The sequence below is a fragment of the Halichoerus grypus genome, chromosome X (genome assembly GCF_964656455.1).
Source record: "Halichoerus grypus chromosome X, mHalGry1.hap1.1, whole genome shotgun sequence".
Classification (NCBI taxonomy): Eukaryota; Metazoa; Chordata; class Mammalia; order Carnivora; family Phocidae; genus Halichoerus; species Halichoerus grypus.
In genome coordinates, this window is record NC_135727.1 from 55,884,862 (window position 1) to 55,898,266 (window position 13,405).

Here is a 13,405-nt window from a genome sequence, read left to right on the forward strand (position 1 = left end):
AGAAATTAATTCACAATATGAGATTCTCACATGATCATTTACAATTTTGAGTATATTCTTAAGAACTCATCCAGATGATTCAAGTAAAATAAACTAGACAGCCTTAGTCATCTGAAGGAGGGCCATATTCATTATAGCATGGTAACTACTGCAGATCTATTTCAGGTAGTCAGTCAAAATACATGGATTCATATCCAGGCAATTCCCACTGTTTCTGTACCTGAAGCCAATAGAAAACATGTTTTAGGTTTTTGTTTGTTTATTTGTTTGTTTGTTTTTAATTCTGCAAGGCTTTGGAGTAAAGAAGTACTCTTTGGGATTTTTCTAAGTAAATTCAATACAAAAAACAAAAAGGTATGAGGCATTTAAGAAAATACTTCAACAAAGCATCTTTACAGAGAGAGAGCACACATGTGAGTGGGGGGAAGGACAGAAGGAGAGAGGATCTTAGGCAGGCTCCATGCCCAGCACAGAGCCACACACAGGGCTCAATTTCATGACCCTGAGATCATGGCCTCAGTTGAAATCAAGAGTCAGACAATTAATGCACTGAGCCACCCAGGCGCTGCTCCCATTGTTCTTAAGATGAACTTCAAACTCCTTAACTTGGTATTAAATATCTGCCTACTTCACTAGTCTCACCCTGCACAATCTCCCCTTCTTTGACCAGGAGACTTTCCTCAGTTTCTCAAATGTTGCATATTCCTTGCTATCTTCAGGCCTTTACATATGCTGTTGTCTTTTCAAGGCATTCTTTTTCTTCTAAAAAAAAATAAATAAATAAATTCCGTACAACTTACCCACTGGCAAGAATACAAGGTTGGATCTCTCAACCACTAGAACAACATTTATTTTTTATTTTTTATTTATTTTATTTTATTTTTTTTAAGATTTTATTTATTTATTTGAGAGAGAGAATGAGATAGAGAGAGCATGAGAGGGGGGAGGGTCAGAGGGAGAAGCAGACTCCCTGCTGAGCAGGGAGCCCGATACGGGACTCGATCCCGGGACTCCAGGATCATGACCTGAGCTGAAGGCAGTCGCTTAACCAACTGAGCCACCCAGGCGCCCCAACATTTTTTTTTAAATGACAGTTGCAGAATCGTGGAGTGTTTTTACATTGATCTTTTGCTAATGCAATTAGCAGTATGGTTTGCATGTATAACTTAATAAATCCTTGAATCATAAAAAAAAAATACTCCAGTATTCCAACTATTGCAGGGCACAGTAAAATCTATTCATGGTTGTTATAAGGGTTGTTTACACATATTGTGATACGATTATTCATGAGGTAATTAAACATCCTTGTCCCCTTTGAAATTAAGTGAGGCCATGCTACTTGTTTCAGCCAAGAAATTATGAATAAAAATGGCCTACATTTTTTTCTCAGTGGAAACATTCTTAACCAATGTATAATTCTCTACAATCGATTCCCTTTGTCATGATGATTGTAAAAGTAGCTCTTGAGATGAAACTTCTGTCATCCTGGAGCTTTAAGTGACTATAATGAGCTACTTTAAATATGTAGCATGAATAATTTTATGGCATTAAGCAACTGAAATGTTGAGGTCATTTGTGATTGTAGCATACTCCAGTGTTAATTAAATAAGAAAACCATTAAATCCCACTTGATTGTGGTGAATGATTCTTTTAATGTACTGTTAGATTCAGTTTGCTAGTATTTTATTGAGAATTTTTGAATCCACAGATATTGGCATGTAGTTCTCTTTTTTAGTGGCATGTGTATCTGGTTTTGGTATCAGGGTAATGCTGGCCTCATAGAAAGAATTTGGAAGTTTTCTTTCCTTTTCTTTCTTTTCTTTCTTTCTTTCTTTCTTTTTTTTTTTTTTTTTGAATAGTTTGAGAAGAACTGGTATTAAGTCTTCTTTTTTTAATTTAAATTCAATTAGCCAACATACGGTACATTAGTTTCAGATGTAGAATTCAACAATTCATCAGTTGCATATAACACCCAGTGCTTATCACATCTCATGCCCTCCTGAATGTCCATCACCCAATTACCCCATAACCCCACCCACCTCCCCTTCAGCAACCCTCAGTTTGTTTCCTATAGTTAAGAGTGTCTCATGTTTTTTTCTCCCTTTTTGATGACTTCCCATTCAGTTTTTCTTTCCTTCCCCTATGATCTGCTGCACTGATTCTTATGTTTGGTAGAATTCACATGTGAAGACATCTCACCCTAGGCTTTTGTTTTTGGGGGATTTTTGATCACCAATTCAATTTATTTGCTAAGGAAACAATCAACAAAACTAAAAGGCAACCTGTGGAATAGGAGAAGATATTCGCAAGTGAAATATCTGATAAAGGGTTATTATTATCCAAAATCTATAAAGAGCTTCTCAAACTCAACACCCAAAAAACAAACAATTCAGTTAAGAAATGGGCAGACGACACGAATAGACATTTTTTTTTTTTCCAAAGAAGACATATAGATGACCAACAGACATAAAAAGATGCTCAACATCACTCAACATCAGGGCACTGTAAATCAAAACTACATTGAGATATCACTTCACCCCTGTCAGAATGTCTAAAATCAACAACACAGGAAATAACAGGTGTTGGTAAAGGTGTGGAGAAAGGGTAACCTCTTGCACTGTGGTGGGAATGCAAACTAGTGCAGCCACTCAGAAACAGTATGGAGGTTCCTCAAAAAGGTAAGAGTAGAACTATTTTAGAGTTCATCAATTGCACTACTACATATTTACACAAGAATAAGAATACTAATTCAAAGGGATACATGCACCCCAATGTTTTTAGCAGCATTATCTACAATAGTCAAATTATGGAAATAGACTAAATGTCCAATGACTGATGGATGGATAAGTATGTGGTATATATATATTACTTATTATATATATATATATATATATATATATATATATATATATATTACTCAGTCATCAAAAAGAATGAAATCTTGCCATTTGCTTGACATGGGTTGAGCTAGAGAGTACTATGCTAAGCAAAATATGTCAATCAAATAAAGATAAATACCATATGATTTCACTCATTTGTGGAATTTAAGAAACAAAACAAATGATCATAGGGAATAAAAAAGACAGAGAGAGGTAAACCAAGAAATGGACTCTTAACTATAGAGAACACACTGATGGTTACCACAGGAGAGGTGGGGAGGGTGGGTCAAATAACTGATGGGGATTAAGGAATGCACTAGTTTTGGTGAGCACCAGGTTCTGTATGTTAAGTGTTAAATCACTAAATTGTATATCTGAAACTAATATTACACTGTATGGTAACCAACTGGAGTTTAAATAAAATTAAAAAAAAAAAAACATTAAATTGAGATAACAGTCATGCCATGGCAGCTTTCATAAGGAAACCAAAATCTAAGCTTGTAAATGCCTTAATGTTACAAAATTGATAACTAAGGTCAATCAATTGCAAAGAGCCAACTAGCCTTTAAGCTATAGCTAGTTAATACTTTTCTTATTTTGCTTCTGTCTTTTGCTTATAAAAGATTTTCCCCAAGCTCCTGTTGCTTCAGCATTCCTAATCACTTCTGGTTTGGTACTGATCTGAATTGATTTTTGCTCAAATAAACTTAATTTTTAAAAATATGCCTCATCTTACCTTTTAACACTAAGTTATCTAAAGTGATATGCCAATACATACCCAATGACAGGTAATTGTGCTTTAGAAACACAACAATGCCCAGTAAATTCTTAATAAAAGGTGGAATATCTATAAGCACCCAAAGTAGGAAAATTACTTGTGAGCATATATGAAATACACTCCAGGTACTTGGCAAAACATAACATGTTATAAAGTTTGAGATTCTGAAATGAGCTGAAAAGACTATACTTTCAGGGATCATTTCTATAGTTTGTTACTGAAATGAGCTGAATATCTTACTGCATCAGCAGAAAACAGTAGAATTTGATTTCTTAGTAAAATTTGGTTTTACTTGGATTTGTGCTATCTGGGGTAAACAAGTTATATATTTTCACATAACTTCAAAACTGCATTGCTTATTTTTTCAAAGTTTAAAAATCTTTAATTTTAACTTTTACATTTTATTTTGTTATAAATGCATTTATTATATCTTAAATTTTTGATTTTTTAAATAAAAATGAGTTATTTTTATTTTTATTTGTGGAATTCAATACATTTATAGACTGTTGTAGTTGATAGATGTCATCTGTCATTTTGTTTTATGTTTTTAATTATATTACTTTGATATTTATTTCTCTTTTGCTATGCATAGTGCATAGTGTTTTTTTCTCTGTAATATTTTGAAATAAAATTATAATCTCTCAAAATTTTAGTACAAGCTTCAGTAAAATTTTTCCCCAAAAGTTTGAACTATGTTTTGGTTATTGAAGTCAGTGATGACAATATAACTTAGGAAGGATTTTTTTTTTTTTTTAGATTCTAAAAAAAATATATAAAGTTCAGGATTCTTGTCAATTTCAAATGCTTTTAGACTTTACAGGAACACAACTGCCTATATTTAGGGAAAATGCAAATTCTAACTAAGTAATTAAACAAGATATGGATTGCAGAATTATTTGCTTAAAAGATTTAGAAATAAAAGGATTATGGGGAAAATGAAACCAGAATTCAAATCAAAAGGAAAATAATAGAGAAAAAAACAAAATTAGTTCTTTCATAGAAAAGATGGATAATCTTATAGAAAACTGTTCAAGAAAAAAGACAAGATGTATAAATTAAAAATATCAGTAATAAAAGAGGTCATTTGACAAAATTCAATATGCATTAATTTAAAAAGAACACTCGAGATTCCAGTCCAAGATGGTGACAGGGGAAGATTTTCAAATCTTCTCTTCCATGGAACACACCAAATTGCACACACCTATTAGTAGAGCAATTCTTCTTGAATAACTAAGGACAAACTGAACAACGTCTGCACAAAAAAAAAGATAAAATTGAAAAAGAGAACAGCAAGAGAGACAAAGAGATAGTAATGAAAAGAATTCTCTTCCATGATGCTGCAAACTACATTGGGACGGGATAGTACTGAGGGACTGGGAACAGATTCACCTGACCTTGTGTACAGAAAAAAAGCCATAGTTTAAAAGAGCAACTAGTTTATAAAAGAGCAGACCCCAGAACTCTATCAAATAGCAGAGGAACTGCTGAAACTCACTCTGGGTTAAGAGGGACTGGAGAGCAACATGGTTTATTCTCCACGTCCACTTTGAAATCGAAGATCTGAGCAGGGTCTAGATGCCATAGCCAATTTGCTGCTTCAGCAAACTCTGGGTCCCCTAGCCTACACCAGCAACCAATAAGGTGGATCATAGGGAAACAAAACAAAACAAAACAAAACAAACAAACAAATAAAAAACCCTGCTATATAAAAAAGCAGCTAGCTACAATGTAATACTACTCAGCCAACAAAAAAAATGAAATCTTGCCATTTGCAATGACATGGATAGAACTAGAGGGTATTATGCTAAGCAAAATAAGTCAATCAGAGAAGACAATTATCATATGATCTCACTTATATGTGGAATTTAAGAAACAAAACAGGGGATCATAGGGGAAGAGAGGAAAAAATAAAACAAGACTAAATCAGAGAGGGAGACAAACCATAAGAGACTCTTAACTCTAGGAAAAAATTGAGGGTTGCTGGAGGGGAGGTTGGTGGGGGGATGGGGTAACTAGGTGATGGACATTAAGGAGGGCACTTGATATAATGAACACTGGGTATTATATAAGACTGATGAATCACTAACCTCTACCTCAGAAACCAATAATACATTATAAAGTACTTAATTAAATTTAAATTTAAAAAAAGAAAAAAAAAAAAAAAAGAGAATCCAGCATATAAAAGAGCCAGCCCTAGAACTCTGCTAACTGCAGGGAAGGGGGGAAGCTGCTGGAACATTCTCCAGGTGGTAGGGATGGTGGACATTTTTTATGCTCTCCCTCCACCTTTACTAATTGAATGGGAGCAGAGCCCCAAAGCACTAACCAGCCTGACATCTTATCTAGCACAGTAGAGTACTAGCCCACATCAGTCCAAGATGCCGTGGGGCACAGATAAAAAAAAAAAAAAAAGGCTCGGTTAAAAACAACAAATAAGTCAAGCAGAGAAAGACAATCATATGGTTTCACTTATATGTGGAACATAAGGAATAGCATGGAGGACATCAGGAGAAGGAAGGGAAAAATCAAAGGGCGGAAATCAGAGAGGGGATGAACCATGAAAGCCTATGGACTCCCGGAAACAAACTGAGGGTTTCAGAGGGGAGGGAAGGGGGAGGTGGGTTAACCCAGTGATGGGCATTAAGGAGGGCACATATTGCAATGAGCACTGGGTGTTATACGCAAATAATGAATCATGGAACTGTACTAAAAACTAATGAAGTACTGGGGCGCCTGGGTGTCTCAGTTGTTAAGCGCCTGCCTTTGGCTCAGGTCATGATCCCAGGGTCCTGGGATAGAGCCCCGCATCGGGCTCCCTGCTCTGCGGGAAGCCTGCTTCTCCCTCTCCCACTCCCCCCCTGCTTGTGTTCCCTCTCTCGCTGTGTCTCTCTCTGTCAAATAAATAAATAAAAATCTTAAAAAAAAAAAACAAAACACAACAACTAATGAAGTACTGTATGGTGACTAACATAACATAATAAAAAAATAAAAATAAAAGAACAAATAATATATAAAAGAGACAGCCCTATAACTCCTACAAATGGTAAGCGGATTGTTTGAATTCTCCCTGGGTGGGGGTACTGACGGATATGATTTATGCTCCCCCTCCACCTTGGAGGCACAGACTGGTGCACAGTCCTGGTGCCCTAACAGGTCTGCGACCTTAGTGAGCCTTGGGCCCCTATGCCACACCAGCCCCAGCTATCCCACCAAAAGGGGCCACAGAATGATGCATACCAGGACACTCCTGGTTATCACTCATTACAGTAACAGCTTTTGGGCCAAGGTGACACAGGTACAAAGGACCCTGGAATATTCTAGGTCCACACAACTTCAACTTCAGATAGATGGCTCGCTAGTACACCTAGGGTGCATGGTGTTCCAGAATATCCTGGATAATATCTGCTTCAGATCTAGCTTACCTGCCTGTGTGGAGTGTCCCAGAACACCCCCACCTCCACTGGTCTCAGGACTAGCCACCCAGTCAAGGCACCCCCTGCACTGATCACACCAGGAGACCTTGGTTTGCATCCAGTTCAGCTTCAGTTATCCTACCAGATTGCCCTCAGTGTGGCTTGTGACCACTTCAGATTAAGCTGTGCTGAAAGGGCCTCCAATGTACAGAGTGCCACAGGACCACTCAGCCTATGCCCTGCCTTAGCTTCAGTTGCTCCTCCAGAGTACCCTCTGTGCAAAGTCCTGGAACATAACAATTTACATCCACTTCAGCTTCACCTACCCTGCTGAGGTGCACTCTGCCTAGAGCCCTGGGTCCCAATGGATTTCACCCACTGCAGTTTCAACTATCCTGCCAGGGCACCCTATGCACAGATTGCCCAGGGACCTCTCAGGCCCCACACTGTCTCAGCTCCAGCTATCCTTCCAGGGCATCCTCTGCACAGAGAACCCTAGGACACTATGGTTTGCATAATTTCACCTTCAGAAGTTTTGCCAAAGTGCCCTCAATGCATAGAACCCTGGGACACACCAACCTGAGCCCATTTCAGCTTTACCTGTCCTGCCAGGGTGCCTGCTGCATAGAAATCCATGGAAAATATTGGTCTGTATCCCACCTCATCTACAGCCACACTGCCAGGTCATCCTCTTTGTGGATATTCCCAAGACACACAGGATAACACCCACTTCAACTTCAGCTATCCTGCCAAGGTTCCCTCAGCATGTAGAGCCTTGGGCTAACCCACCTTGCACCCATATTAGCCTTATGTATTCTGCAGTCACCTGCTGAATGGAGAGCAAAGGGACCACACCAATCTGTGTGCACATCAGGTTTAGCTGTCCTTCCTGGCTGCCCACTGTGTGGAGAATCCCTAGACCCCCAGCCCATGACAGCCAGTTATAGTCAGTCAGCAAAACTCACAAGCACAGACAATCTACATAGCAAATGACCATACACAAGACCATTCCTTCCAGTTTAGGAGATGTAGTTGTTCTGCCTCATTCATAGAAAGAAACACAGAAAGTCAAGCAAAATGGGGAGACAGAGTAATATCTTCCAAAAGAAAGAACTAGTTAAAACCTTAGAAAAGCAACTGAAAGAAATGGAGTGAGCAATATGCATGATAATAACTTAAATAATGATCATAAAGAGGATCTACTGGACCAGAAAGAGTGTAAGAAGTCAGTGAGATCTTCAATAAAAAAGATAGAAAATATAATAAAAGAATCAATATCTGAAATAACATATATACTAGAGGTATATAAGTGGATGAAGAACAACACATCCACAATCTGGAAGTCAGGAAAATGGGAAGAACTCAAACTGAACGACAGAAAGAGAAAAGAATTTTTAAAATGAGGATAAGCTAGGGGATCTCTTGAACAACATCAAGGGAAAAACCATTCCATGAAAGGTGCCCCAGAAGAAGAAGAGAGAGACGGGGCGCCTGGATGGCTCAGTCGTTAAGCGTCTGCCTTCGGCTCAGGTCATGATTGCAGGGTCCTGGGATCGAGTCCCACATCGGGCTCCCTGCTCGGCAGGAAGCCTGCTTCTCCCTCTCCCACTCCCCCTGCTTGTGTTCCTGCTCTCGCTATCTCTCTCTCTCTGTCAAATAAATAAATAAAATCTTTAAAAAAAAAAAAAAAAAAAAAAAAAGAAGAAGAAGAGAGAGAAAGAAGCAGAAGACTTATTTGAAGAAATAATAGCTGAAAACTTTCCTAACCTAGGGAAGTAAATAGACATCAAGATTCAAAAAGCACAGAGTTGCAAACAAAATAAACCCAAGGAGGTTCACACTACAACAAATAATTAAATGTCAAATATCAAAGAAATTTTATTTTAGAATGTCCTTGAACTCAAATGACCATCAGTTTAATATAGACTGCTATATATTAAGATGTTATACATGAACTTCTTGTAAAGACAAACACAAAATATATAATAAATAGACAAAAAATAAATAGATTGAAAGAAAGCCAAATATAACATTACAGAAATATCAATCAGAAAGAAAGAGTGCAAGAGAAGAAAGAAACAGAACTATGACAGCCAGAAAACAAATAAAAGTTGCATACCTATCAATAATTATTTTATTTTATTTTATTTTTCATTTCATTTCATTTCATTTCATTTCATTTCATTTCATTTCTTCATTTCATTTCGTTTCATTCCATTCCATTTCAATTCCAGTGTAGTTAACATACAGTGTTGTATTAGTTTCAGGTGTACAATATAGCATTTGCAACAATTCCATATATTACTTAGTGCTCATCAAGATAAGTATATCCTAAAAAAAAGATAAGTGTATCCTTAATATCCTTCACCTATTTCACCAATCACCCCACCAATCTTCCCTCTGGTAACCATTCGTTTGTTCTCCATAGTTAAGAGTCTGTTTCTTGGTTTGTCTTTTTCTTTGTTCATTTGTTTTATTTCTCAAATTCCACATTTGAGTGAAATCAGATGGTATTTACCTTTCTCTGACTGGCTTATTTTGCTTAGCATTATGGTCTTTAGATCCATCCATGTTGTTGCAAATAGCAAGATTATACTTTCTTATGGCTGAATAATATTCCATTGTATATATTTATATACCAATTCTTCTTTATCTTTGCATCTAATGATGGACACTTAGGCTGCTTCCATAATTTGGCTTGCATCTAATGATGGACACTTAGGCTGTTTCCATAATTTGGCTATTGTAAATAATGCTGCAATAAATATCCTGCAGCATATGCTTTCAAATTAGTGCTTTTTATTTCTTTGGGTAAATGCTCAGTAGTGCAATTACTGGATCATAGGGTAGTTCTATTTTTTACATTTTTGGGGGAACCTCCACACTGTGTTCCATAGTGGCTGCACCAGTTTGCATTCCCATCAACAGTGCATGCAAGTTCCTTTTTCTCCACATCCTTGCCAATACTTGCTGTTTCTTTAGTTTTTCATCTCAGCCATTCTGACAGGTGTGAGATGATATCTCATTGTAGTTTTGATTTACATTTCCATGGTGATGAGTGATGTTGAGCCCCTTTGCTTGTGTTTGTTGGCCATCTGTATGTCATCTTAGGAGAAATGTCTGTTAATGTCTTCTGCTCAGTTTTTAATTGGATTATTTGTTTTTTGGGATGTTGAGTTGTATAATTTCTTGATATATTTTGGATACTTACCCTTTATTAGATATGTCATTTGAAAGTATCTTCCCCATTTGGCATGTTGTCTTTTAGTTTTGTTGGTTGCTTCCTTCTCTGTGCAGAAGCTTTTTCTTTTGATGTAATCCAGATAGTTTATTTTTGCTTTTGTTCCCTTTATCTCAGGAGACATCTACAAAGATGTCGTTATTGCCAATGTCAGAGAATTTACTGCTTGTGCTCTCTTCAAGGATTTTCATGGTTTCTGTTCTCACATTTAGGACTTTAATCCATTTTGAATTTATTTTTGCGTATGGTATAAGAAAGTGTTCCAGTTTCATTCTTTTGTATGTTGCTGTCCAGTTTTCCCAACAGCATTTATTGAAGAGACTCTTTTGCCCATTGCATTCTGGCCTCCGTTGTCAAAGGTTAATTGACCATATAATCATGGGTTTATTTCTGGACTTTTTATTCTGTTCCTTTGATCTGTGTGTCTATTCTCTGTCAGTACCATATTTGTTTGATTACTACAGGTTTGTAATATAACTTGATGTCTGGAATTGTGATACATCCGTTTATTTTGTTTTTCAAATTTGGCTGTTTGGCTTTTCTGAGCCTTTGGGCTCCATACAAATTTTCTGGATAATTTGTTCTAGTTCTGTGAAAAATTCTCTTGGTATTTTGATAGGGATTACATTAAATCTGTAGATGGCTTTGGGTAGTATAAGTATTTTAGCACAATATGTTTTTCCGATCCAGAGCATGGAATTTTTTTTTTTTTTTTCATTTTTTCGTGTCATCTTCTATTTCTTTCATCAACGTTTTATAGTTTTCAGTGTACAGGTTCTAAACCTGTTTGGTTAAGTCTATTCCTTGATATTTTATTATTTTTTGTGAAACTGTAAATGGGATTGTTTTTAAATTTCTTTTTCTGATGCTTCATTGTTAGTGTATAGAAATGCAATGGGGTGAGCCGCAGCCTTTTCGAGGGAGTGGTTGTGTGTTCGCCATCTTAGGAAGTGAGTGTGCCGGGCCTTGCTCCCAGAAGATGTTCTCGTCTGTGTAGCATCTGGCGCGGGCGAACCTCTTCAAAGCGCCCCACCTGCAACTGGTACACGATGGCCTCACGGGCCCCCGCAGCAGCCCTGCGGGTCCCCCGGGTCCGCCCCACCGTTCCCGCAATCTGGCAGCAGCCGCCGTGGAAGAGTACATTTGCGAATATGGCTCCTTGAAGTTTTATGCACTGTGTGGCTTTGGTGGGATCTTAAGTTGTGGTCTGACACACACGGCTGTCGTTCCTCTGGATTTAGTGAAATGCCATATGCAGGTGGACCCCCAGAAGTACAAGGGCATATTTAATGGATTCTCAGTTACACTTAAAGAGGATGGTGTTCGTGGTTTGGCTAAAGGATGGGCTCTGACTTTCATTGGCTACTCTATGCAGGGGCTCTGCAAGTTTGGCTTTTATGAAGTTTTCAAAGTCTTGTATAGCAACATGCTTGGGGAGGAGAATGCCTATCTCTGGTGCACATCATTATATTTGGCTGCTTCTGCCAGTACTGAATTCTTTTGTGACATTGCCCTGGCTCCTATGGAAGCTGCTAAGGTTCGAATTCAAACCCAACCAGGTTATGTCAACACTTTGAGGGATGCAGCTCCCAAAATATATAAGGAAGAAGGCTTAAAAGCATTCTACAAGGGAGTTGCCCCTGTCTGAATGAGACAGATACCATACACCATGATGAAATTTGCCTGCTTTGAACGTACTGTTGAAGCATTGTACAAGTTTGTGGTTCGTAAGCCCGGAAGTGAATGTTCAAAGGCAGAGCAACCGGTTGTAACATTTGTGGCAGGTTACATAGCTGGAGTCTTCTGTGCAATTGTTTCTCACCCTGCTGATTCCGTGGTATCTGTGTTGAATAAAGAGAAAGGCAGCAGTGCCTCTCAAGTTCTTCAGAGACTTGGATTTAAAGGTGTATGGAAGGGACTCTTTGCCTATATCATCATGATTGGCACTCTGACTGCACTACAGTGGTTCGTCTATGACTCTTTGAAGGTCTACTTCAGGCTCCCTGGCCCTCCTCCACCTGAAATGCCAGAGTCTCTGAAGAAGAGGCTTGGGTTAACTCAGTAGAATGATCAAAGCAAAGGTGGACTGAATGTGCTTGTTGATCAGTGTTGAGGAAAGTGCAAGAGGAACTTTTATATATTTGACAGTGTAGGAAATTGTCTATTCCTGGTATAATTACTGTAGTCTCTTGCCTAAGGCGAGGGTTTCAAACCCACTGTTGAAATAAACCCAACTATTCATGAAAAAAAAAAAAAAGAAAAAAGAAATGCAATGGATTTCTGTACATTTATTTTGTATCCTGAGACCTTACTGAACTCATTTCTCAGTTCTATTGGTGGAGTCTTTAGGGTTTTCTGTATATAGTATCATGTCATCTGCAAACAGTGAAAGTATTATTTTGTCTTTACCAATTTCAATGCCTTTAATTCCTTTCACTTGTCTGATTGGCATGGCCAGAACTTCCAGTACTATGCTGAATAAAAGTGGTGAGAGCAGACATCCTTGTCTTGTTCCTGACCTTAGGGGAAAAGTGCTCAGTTTTTCAACACTGAGTATGATGTTAGCTGTGGGTTTTTCATATAAGGCCTTTATTTTATTGAGGTATGTTTCTTTTAAACCCATGGTTTTTATCATGAATGGATGTTGTACTTTATCAAGTACTTTTTCTACATTTATTGAAAAGATCATGTGTTTTTTTTAATCCTTCTCTTGATGTGATGTATCATGTTGACTATTGTGAAAATATTGAACCACCCTTAAATTCCACAAATAAATCCCACTTGATCATGGTGAATCATTTTTTAATGTATTTTTTATTTGGTTTGCTAATATTTTGTTGAGGGTTTTAGCATCCATGTTCATCAGAGATATTGGGCTGTAGTTCTCTTTCATTTGTGGTGTCTTTATTTGGTTTTGGGATCAGGGTAATGTTGGGCTCATAGAATGAATTTGAAAATTCCCCTTCCTCATATATTTTCTGGAATAGTTTGAGAAGAATAAGTATGAACTCTTCTTTAAAAGTTCAACAGAATTTGCATGTGAAGATGTCTGTTTGTGGATGTTTTGTTTGCTTTTTGGGGGTGAGATTTTTGG

At 37.5% G+C, this 13,405-nt stretch overlaps 2 pseudogenes; both read left to right on the plus strand.

Moving 5' to 3' along the window:
* Positions 1-3,836: 3,836 nt before the first annotated feature.
* Positions 3,837-3,916, plus strand: LOC144380666 (small nucleolar RNA U3; annotated as a pseudogene).
* Positions 3,917-11,290: 7,374 nt separating this feature from the next.
* LOC118527829 (solute carrier family 25 member 3 pseudogene) lies at positions 11,291-12,579 on the plus strand (annotated as a pseudogene).
* The last annotated feature ends 826 nt before the right edge of the window (positions 12,580-13,405 follow it).